Raw genomic sequence first — 11262 nt, forward strand, 5'->3', positions numbered from 1 at the left:
TAACGGCTGCAGAGAGTCCTTACAGTCTAACCTCAGAGGGAGGTAGATCTGAATGTCATCAGCAAAGGTGTGGAAGGACACATTATGTTTGCGCAGCACATCGCCCAGAGGGAGCAAATACAGAATAAACAGCAGGGGGCCTAGAATGGACCCCTGAGGTACACCACAAGTTAAAGGAGCTCTGGGAGATGACAGGTCACCGAGGTGAACAGACAAACTCCTGTTATCCAGATAGGACTGGAAAAACTTTAAAACAGTACCTTTCAGACCGACACAGTGTTCTAGGCGGGATAACAGTATGTTGTGATCAACAGTGTCGAAGGCTGCTGTCAGGTCTAAGCAGGAAATTAGCATGCTAGTTTCCATTTAAGATTGCTTCTGACAGAAGCATTTTTAAAAAACTAGAGCCTGCAGCTCTGCTATAACTTTGGAAATAAACAAACATGGAAAACAAAAAAGCACTGAAGATTGGACAGTTATTTTATATTCCTACAGCTGACATATAATGATGTGTTACCTAATGGCTAGCTACTGAGTTGTTGCTAGCCTAATATAAACATATTAGCACACTGAAGACTGAAGAAATTGTTCTCAATGAAAGTTTATATTGAGGGTCCCAGAGGGGCAGAAACAAACACCAATATATATGTCAGGAAGAAGAAGCTGAAAACAGATCAATTTTAAGCTAAAAGAACATCTGATTTGATACATCCATAACAAGAGGCTAGCCATTAATATGCGGCTTCATGGTTTGTATTACTTGTCATGAAAACATCCTGATCCTAAGCTTAATGGCCACACTGAAAGGCCTGAGAGGAATTCTTTTATGATGTACTCATATGTTCGGTGCTTGGGACATCATGAGCCCATGGGGTGTTTTGCAAGTCAAGAGTTTTCAAAAACTGAGCTTAAATATCTGAGAAGCTAAGAATGAGTACTTGTTATTTTTAGGGCCTCATTTCTGTTCAGTAAAACCAGACACAGAGCATTGCAGTAGTCAGTTAAAAACATGACAGCTTCAGTCACTGACACTCTGAGCTGGAAGCAGGGCTGATACAAAATCACTTAACAAGTGGAGAGAATGTGAATGACGTTTGAAAACGTCAAGCGGCTACAGTTGCAATAACTGCTGCCGCCAAAGTGGGCAGGACCAGAGTTAAACTTTTCCCAACTTCCATGCAAGCAATTGAAATGTCTATCAATGAGCGTGCAGGAAACGTCTGACTAGCATGTAACCTGGTAGTCAAAACATTAGAGAGTAACCTCGGCAACCCTGGAGCGAATCCTTCCTGTGTGGATGCAGTTTATCTTTTACATATCACACAGTACAGCAGCGGTTCTCAAACATTTGCAGATTAACTATTTTAACCTTACACCCACATACCACAAAAACAATCTCTCCTTTGCTTACACACACACACAAAGCTTTTTTAAACACTGACTATTAGTAATGAAGAAAAACAAGCAACTCCAGTGTGTGACATTTCAGAAAAAAATAAATAAGTAGTGAAGCAAAGTGAAGAAGTGTCCTAAGTTGTCCAAACAAGCTTTACTGTCAGAAGATATTCTGAGAAACATTGTGACATTGTGGTTTGTTTTCATTACTCACAGCGGTGAAGAATGCAAGCCTAAAATGCTTGGCTTGGTTTTCAGTCTTGTGATATTTGGTGCTTTGGTTTAACCTGGCAGTTATTTCACATACTTCCATGTTTTATTAGTAGTGTAAAGGCAGTTGCACTTTATAACACAGCCCAGTAAATACTTACTGGTAGAGACACTAAATTATCCTCCTAAGACTCGAACTCTTTCATGGCATGGATTTTTAAATTCTCTTTGCTATTTGGGCTGACTGGGACCCGATGAATGTAAAAACAAAGAATTACCAGTTGTTTTTTTTAACCTGATTTTTGTTTCTGAGAAAAATGAGAGCTACATATGAGGACATTTGTTTTACATTTTGATAGAGCAGTCGCAGTATAATGTCCTCGTAAGTGGATATCAGGTCCTTGTAGAGTAAAATTTTGTATTTTGGTCTAGACATCCCGAAATGTGATGTCCACATATGTGGACGCCAGGTCCTAGGAGGTTAAAAGCTTAAAGTGGCTTAAACCTCCAAATCAAATTTCATAGTTACCTTCACTACTGAGGTCACGTTTTTGGTAGTGTTTGTGTACGTGTGTGTCATTCTATCTGTAAACACAATAACTCAAAAAAGTTTTGACAGAATTCTGATAAAACTGTGTCGATGGGGGTCATGTTTACAATCCATTAAAGTTGGACTTACATCCGCAAAAGTCTTCAAGGTCAACTTAACGATTTCTTAGTTGAAAATTGATAAAAAGCCTTATAACTATAATTCTTACAAGTGTGGCGTGTAAAGTCAACATATAAAAAGTACTGTATAAAGATTTAAAATATTATTTCACATTTAACCTTTGACCTCTCCTTCATGGCCAATAGATTGATCTGACAGTCAAAGTGATAGTAATGATATACAGAACTATTTAAAACTGTTTCTTAATGCCATTGTTTTTATTGACAACATTTAAGGTTATTGGAACTGATATATGTGGATGTCTAAAATATTACATTGTTTTGTGTTATTTTCACATTTACATATCAATACTTAGTATCCATTACTTACTCCTACATAATGTTTGTGTAATCATAAACATCTGTTATGCTACCCTTATCTAGTTTTTAACTCGACTTCAAACTTCTTACAGTGAAAAATTAAACGTTATATCAGAGCAAGCACCTTGAACACTGTCATGGGAAAGTGAAATTCACAGAGAAACCCCCGGATCCCCCCACTGACCGCTGCAGCACCGGGCAAACCTCCACCACCCCACTCCTGCTAAACAGGTGTAAATAGACTTAAGAGCGCCAGTACTTACTGCCGCTGAATGATGATGTTATTTATCTGCTGTGTTTTACTTGCATCTATTTGAAAGAGCGAGTGTAAACACAAAAAAATATTTTATTTTATATGCTGGAATATGTAGAAAATAGGTTTGAATCTTAAAAAACTTTCTTCAGGTCAGAGAATGTTGCATATAATTTAAATTATGTTTGATGCAATGTGCATAAAATTAAATGATTAAAACTAATAAGACAATTAAACTTTTTTTTTCCATTTGATTCAATTTAATATGATGGATTATGCAAAGAAAATAGATTTAGACTGTAATGTCTATTGCTTTATTGCGTATTATGGTCATGTATCATATTTTAAAAAGTAATAAAGTAACTAAATTAAAAGAAGATTTGAAAATAAGTAATCAGTAAAGTAACAGGATTACTTTCTAAGAAGTAATTACTAATTAGTAGCTAATTACTATTTATAGTGAGAAGTTGGGCCATCCGGGAGGGGCTCAGAGTAGAGCCGCTGCTGCTCCACATCGAAAGAAGCCAGCTGAGGTCATTCGGGCATCTGACAAGGATGCCCCCTGGGCGCCTCCTGGGTGAGGTGTTCCAGGCAAGGCCCACCGGGAGGAGGCACCGGGGCAGACCCAGGACACGCTGGAGAGATTATATCTCTCGGCTGGCCTGGGAACGCCTTGGTGTTCCCCCGGATAAGCTGGAGGAGGTGGCTGGGGAGAGGGAGGTCTGGGCCTCTTTGCTTAGGCTGCTACCCCCGCGACCCGGCCCCGGATAAAGCGGATGAAGATGGATGGATGGATGGAAGTAACTTGACCAACACTGCTTACAACGTACTCTGTTTCTTCTTTCCTTTAAAACTTAAGTTGCTACCCCCTTATAAGTAGCTATAAATACTGGTAGAGACACCAGAATAACTTCATTTTAATTTCAGATAAAATACATTGAACTCTATTTAATATGAGTAAAATTACATCCTCAGTTATGGGTTGTTTTATAAAGTGCAACCTAACAAACACATTTATTTAGCATCTTCTCCCACAATCTGTGTGGCCAACTTTGGGAGTCACTGCTACATATGTTGTTTTACGGTGTCTGTCAACTAATCCAAGCTGAAACACATCTGACCGAACTTGACTCCGTTAGTTTTTGTCATCCACTCAACATCAGTAATATGTGTCTCTTCTTTAAGCGGGGCAAAAGGTCAATTTTTCCCCTCACTTTACAACCTATTTCTCATGAGAAAGGAGAAATAGGCGCAGTATAGTTCAGTGGGACTGTCTCTGACTGCAGACTTGCTCTAACAGCATTACAATCTGTATTTCTTTCTAATTTATCTCTCTCTCAGCTACCTTACTTTTGATTGTCACGAGATATTGTACATGAGCCAAAAATGCAGATTAAATATGCAGACAAAAAAAAGGTGCTGGAAATCAGCTGGGCTGTCCTGTCATATTAATTGTGCCATAAATAGAAAATGTTTGCCATCATGAACAAGCATCTGTTCCTCCAAGTAATAACAGACAAACAATTAGAGAGGATGGATATTACTTTAAAAGACAAAGCCAAGAGTTTGGTTCTTTTCCGGAAAGGGCATAAACAGGGCGAATGCGGTTGCTTTTAGTTGCTTATTGGTTGTTTGACATTATAGCTTTAACAGAAATGTCTAAACATTTGAGTCTTTTATTGGCTGAAGACCCTGGTTCATGTCCAGACAGTCACATATGGTATCAAGCTGTCCCAAGACATCTTGCAATTCAACAAGGGAAGAAATTGGAATAGTTTGGTCACGAAACATTCCTTTTGCCAATATGAAGAATTGAATTGGCAAAAGTGTTTCTGTACAACACCAGTTCCAAGAAATTCTCCCTCAGTGTTTCTCCAGATACAGCCAGAGCTCCTATTGTGATACAAAACAACTTCATTTGTTGCACTGTGTTTGTTTGTTTTTGTGCAACAATGTCCATCTACTATGAATGTGTTTGTGATCGTTAGATTTTGTTGTCAGTCACTTGTGTTTATTTTCTGATTTCTTTTTATTATCAAACATAGGACAGACAGTTTAGTCCCATCTTGAGATTATATATATATATTAGCTGTATTTTATCAGAAAACTTCAGCGAATATATTCTTGGAAACCGTTATATTTGTGTGTTGGCGGGTGTGCGCGATCCAGTGTGTTCCAACTCTGTCTGTATTCCATTGAAAAGTAGGTCCTCCTTCAGGTTTTATCTGCTCTCCACAGGCAGCAGACTGTGAGTCACTCAGGAGGCCCTATCTGACACATCTGAACCATGGCTGTAGATGTTAACTTCTGCAGATTCAACATCTCCTAGTCCTGCTAGGGTCATTGTGCTCTGAAAAAGAAACACACAAGTATGTAAAAGGTACAAGTCTAAGACTAGACTGACTACTTAAGTTACTAATCTTTGCTTCTACAGTTGGGTCAACAATTTCCAAAAAATTTTGCAAGTTTTGCTCTGTGCACAACTACTGCAGAATTTAAATTCAGCTAAAAAAAGGATTACATGTTTAGGAAATACAGCAAATTCTAAACACAGTCTTCCATTTTCAGAGGCTCAAAAATAACTGGATAACAGACAAGCAGTATCATTGCCAGAAAAGACTTGTTCCCTTGTTATTTCATGAAAAAAAAAAAAAAACAGTAACGGAGACACAGTATCTGAAGTGGAATCAGGAAGGAATTTCTATTTTATAACTTTTAACTATAAATAGATGCCAGTGCCACTGGCTGAAAGTCCAAAATATATCTATCAAAGAGATATCAGAACCTGTAGGAGTAGCTAGTAACCAAGAGCCTTGTACATAAAAAAAAAAGAATGAATACACTGACCAGCTCAATGAAAACAAAAGGCTCCAAACACTACAGTGGTTGGTAAAAGTGGATGATGATGGAATTATTTCTATATTTAAGATAAAATGAGTTAATAACAGCCTTGAGGCAGTTTTGTTGTCAAAGTCTACAGTCAAGAGAAAAACCACTAGTTACACTGAACAATAGAAAGGATTAGATTGAAAAACATTTAAAAAGTGCCTGAATAGTTCTGGGTCACAAGTATTTTTTGGTGATGGGATTGCTGATAGAAGAAACAGGATACACTGTGAAGTGCACAGGGTTGTACTCTGCTCAGATTTAGCCAAATGCTACAAAACTCAGCACCTCACATTGCAAATGGATGATGATCCAAAGCATACTGCAGAAATAACCCAAGAGTTTATGAAGGCAAAGAAATGGGATGTTCTTCAGGAGCCCAGTCAGTCACCTGATCTCAGCACAACAGAACTTTACAGTTACTGAAGTTCCAACTGAATGCAGAGAAACCACAAACAAGCAGCAACTGAATTTGGCTTACGAGAGCATCTCAAGGGTGGAAACAGCATTTGTGATTATTATGGGTTCTAGACTTCAGTGCAAAGGACTTTCATTCAAGTATTCAAAAACAATTATCCTTATATTTCGGATTATGTTAGTTAGCCCAATTATTTTTGAGCCATTTGAGTAGAGATTTTGTGAAACCCCATCAGTTAAAGCTGAAAGTAACCACTTCAATGACATATTGACTGTTTGATTTAGAATCCACTGTGGGGTACAGAGGCAAAACCAGAAAAAGAAGTGTCTTTATTCAACAGAATGGACCTAACTGTATGTCCCAGGAAAAGCTCTTTCACTAATCACTGTGCCTGTTACCTCACCCAGCTCTTTGCCATCTAATCTCACTAGATAAAGCCTGCCTGTCCTGCTCTGCGCTCCACACTTTACCATCAAGTCAGCACTCATCAGGCTGTCTTGCTCTCTGCTCCCTTTATCAGCTTCAGCTTTGTTCTCCAGCCAGCTCCAGCATGTGCTTTGATTGCTCTCCATCTACTCACCTGTACCTTTCAGGGCCTCCTTTCCACGAGTTCACATCTAGATGATAACTATTTAGCTACTGATAGAATTTACTTTAAAATGGTGTTTGTTTAGGTTTTTTTTTGTTGTTGTTGTTTTTTACAAACCTGAAAATGAGGGGAAAAAAATCAAATGTGTGTTTTTAGTGTTTACAAGCACCAATTTTCATTTATAAGTGAATAACGTTGTTAGATAATGCTGCATTGTTTGCAAAATAATCATGCTTTCTAATAACTGCTCATCACTGCTGGTGAGCTAAATGCCACTTTTGCTTTTGTTTCACTGCAAGATGGCAGATAAATGCAAAATGGCAACAGCTTAACAGTTACAACACACCAATGTGTCATAAAACAAAACAAACGGTCAATTCAATTCTATTCAGTTCTGTTTATATAGCACCAAATCACAACAACAGTTGCCTCAAGACGCTTTATATTGCGAGGTAAAGACCCTACAGTAATACAAAAGTCACACAACTGAAAAAATCTATCTAGTACATGAACTCTATTCCCACAAATATCTCTCTCACACCGAGTTTATACTAAATGTATGTCATTCGATCCATTTCCCCCCAAATTGCTGTTTGCTATACGTACAGAACACAGTAATCTTACACTCTCTGAATTCCCTGTAAGAGTTTTTGAGCTTGAAGGAATCTTCAGACAGATTTGATTTATAGACTGATGCATCTAATGCACAATAGTAGCAGAAGGTAATGATGTTAATTCTTTTTGCTGGTCTGCTCATATCAAAGTAAGCAGGCCAGGCCATCACTTGTCCCCCACCGACCCCACCCCCTTGTCTTTCGCTGCCAACCCATCCCCTCTTTTTCACCCTCTCTGGTCGGTGTTGTACATTGGTATGCAGGGTGATGTTGGCCAGTGTTTGCAGGGGAAGGATAAAGCAGTAATCAGTGCCAATGAAGCAGTTCTTGTCCCAGAGCACAAATGTGCCAACATCAGCAACCCCACCAAAGCATGTGTATCAGAAGTGCATGTGAGTCCCCCCCTTTTTTTATGGGAGAGAGCGAGTAGTACCAGTGAGGTCAAGCAGAGGTCATTTTCCTGGACACAGCTCTTATATCAGTGCTCTTTCTCTCTTGTGTGCAACTGTAGCTGTAGAATATGATCACACCCAGTGAAACACAGCCTGCTAGCTTTTCTATTTTTTTTCTGTCTTAATCTCCATCGCACTGACACAGGAGGAACAATTATACTTTCCAACCCCCCCAAAAAACAAAACAAAACTTTGTGTTACACTAATCCAGTGGTTCTCAAACTATGGGGTGGCCCCCACTGGTGGACTTTCTGATAAGGTGCATGCCAGAAAAAGTTTGAGAGCTAATCAAACACAGATTCTATACCTGCCTTAACTGTGGACCTGCAGGCCCAATTTGTATGTTCCTGATGCAACTGTTGTGAAAGATATTCCATGGTGAAAATATGGAATGGCTGTTTTTGTTTGGTTAACATTTGAGGGGTCAATAAACAAGGTGATACAGTGAGTCCAAAATCTACAATTTATTATTTATTAAAATCTCGGGAAAGGTGAAAATGGAATGTTTTAGTGCCAAAGTGCCAACGAGCACGGCACTAAACCATTATTCGCACCAGCAGCCCAGCTAACTGCTTATAGGACGGCTGAGATAGCGGCTTCCAGCTGGCAGCCCCTCAGTGTTAGCGTGTGTAAGCAGTTCTCACCCAGTTAAATAAAGGTTGCAATAATTAACGCTCGGAGAACAGTTGCCTTAACTGTAATTATCTTCATCTGCTGTTTTGAACCAAAGCACATTCATCATCCTGTTTTCTCAGCCCATTAACGCACATTAACCGACTTTTATTTATTTATTTCTGTTATCTCCGTCAATAAAGTTGTTTGATTTAAACTGTTGACCGAATGCTTGCTGAGTGAAAAGTGTTGACTGAGAGGAGAGCTCCAGATGGTGGTTGAAGGACATATTCACGTAGTGACACTGCTTCTCTGTTTGGGTCCATTCAGCCTTAATAATTAGAGCCAAGAGGCCATCAGAGGTCACACTAGAAAAATTATAGCCTTTACAGCGTGTTTTAGCATAATATTAATCAGCTCCTGTGTGATAAGAGCCAATCCAGAGTCAACTTTTGATGGTGATCTCAATATGTACTCTTGGTAACATCAAAAAGATATGAGCCATGTTATTACATATTAAAATACACACAAATACAAATACACACCCACATAATGTTATGTTACGTTTTAAATGCGCGGAATAATTATTATTATCAGCTGAATTTTACAGAGCGCTTCAATCATGAATTCAAATGAGTTTGACTGTTTAAATGGCTAAAGGGTCAGCTGTTTGACTCAGCAAGTCTTCCTGATAGCAAAACAGGAATTAGCATTCATGCATATAAATTACAAATTAGGTTTTTATTGTAGAAAGATTGGTGATACTAGTTGCTCTCATTTTGTGATGACACAGATTTCACTGAATTTCACAAACGAACTTCATTCCCACCTCATCGTTTACTTTTTTATTGGCTTGAATTTGACTATTATTGTTATTATTGTATCATTCACCACAGTGCATTTCCAGTGACAAGCATTTTCAAGCTTTGCCTTTCTACTGAATATCTACTGTGAGGAAATTTTAGGTAGTGAATAATTTCTGGGTTTTTTAGTGGAAAAATGGATGTTCCACTATTCATTTTGTTTTGTATATTGTGACAAAGACCGTTCTACTTTTCCTACTTACAATAACATATCAACAGCAGCAAACATGGCAGGCCCAAATTACTTTAACTATGAAAAAACAGTATAACTGTGTGGTAGAACTTGACCCAAGCGGCTAAAGAAGGGCAGGAGACAGATGCTGTCCAGTGTAGTGAGTGATTTATTCACCATTTTTGTGACCAAACAATATTTATAAAAAAAATAAGAAGATCAACTCCATAGTTAACTCAGTACAAATAAATATAACTGAATTTAAATAAATGGAAATTAAGCTCACATGCACACAGCTACACTGACCTGGTCCATTCTCCTCGAACACCTGCGTTCTTCTGTTTAAATAGTCAACTTAACCAAACAACCTCACCCCCGGACTATTCCATTACGTAGGTAAGACAAACATTTCCCTACTCAATCCTATACTGCTACTCTTTACTAGCAATAAAAACTCTAGGGTGTAATCAATACACATTACAACAATAAATCATTTTCTCTATAAACACACTCTAAAATCAACTTTATTAAATTACAAGGATTCAGAGGTGTGGACTCGAGTCACATGACTTGGACTCGAGTCAGACTCGAGTCATTAATTTTATGACTTTAGACTTGACTTGAAAAAATGTTCTCAGACTTGTGACTTGACTTGGACTTTTACACCAATGACCTGGGACTTGAATTGGACTTGAACCGGTTTACTTGAAAAGACTTGATATTTTACCCCAAATATAAAATTTAACATGCATATTATATAGAGATTGAAAATGTGACGTCATTCATGGGTAGAACCGCAAAGGATTCTGGGAACTCGTGGCAAGCGGTACTAGCGCATGCAGGCTTTCAATTAAAATCAGTTATACAGCGATAAAAAGAAACACAAAAATGTCAAGAAGCTGTTGTATTATTAACTGCAATAGCCGGTCGCATGACAGCCACGGGAAGCCGACGGGTAAAGAGATCGGTTGTTATCGGATTACGTCGTTGAAGAGAAATTGTTCGAGCCATGTTTCCGAAGTAACAAAGACGCGACGGATGGCCTGGATCGCAGCCATTCAATGATCAAATATAACGTCCCAGAACACTCCAGCTCACAGGTTACTCTGCTCCAAGCATTTACACGAAGGTCAGTCTGCTGTTGTAGTTAATGCGTCATTTTTCTTAACATAACTGGTGATATAGGTTACAAGCAAGTCTGGCGCTGAACAGAAATTGTCGCGCTATGCTCCTTTGTTTATTGTGCATAAATAGTGAATTGTCCTGACACAATATTGCGTTTCGCTTCTGTTATTATGGTACATTGACAAAAACATATACTTTTATTCACAGGATAAAACAGTTGTTTTGTATCACTAATTGTCCAGTGCGATTACAACATACAATATTATTGTCACTGCTACATTTCTGTGATGCTACCAGAAATTATTTCCACTGCTAATTAATTACCATTGAGCTCAAAGGTCCTATTAATAAACGGTTAACGAATGTGTATTTATGACGACGATTTGTGAGACTGGTAAACTTATGATACGTACGATGGTCTTTACTTTCTACACTGTGCATTTCAAGGTCCTGCACCCATCCGTCAGTAAACTGTACCTGGGCTTGTTGCAGTGACCGGAAGTTACTAAACTTCATGAGTGTATGCACTCACTCCAAGAAGCGTATAATTATAAATATGCATATAAATATGCTACGATGAGATAGCTGACTTCATCTAACTAGCAAATGTTTTCCAGGCTACGTTGGTGATGCAGTTTTTTTTT

The sequence above is a fragment of the Rhamphochromis sp. 'chilingali' genome, assembly GCF_963969265.1.
Source record: "Rhamphochromis sp. 'chilingali' genome assembly, chromosome: 5".
Classification (NCBI taxonomy): Eukaryota; Metazoa; Chordata; class Actinopteri; order Cichliformes; family Cichlidae; genus Rhamphochromis; species Rhamphochromis sp. 'chilingali'.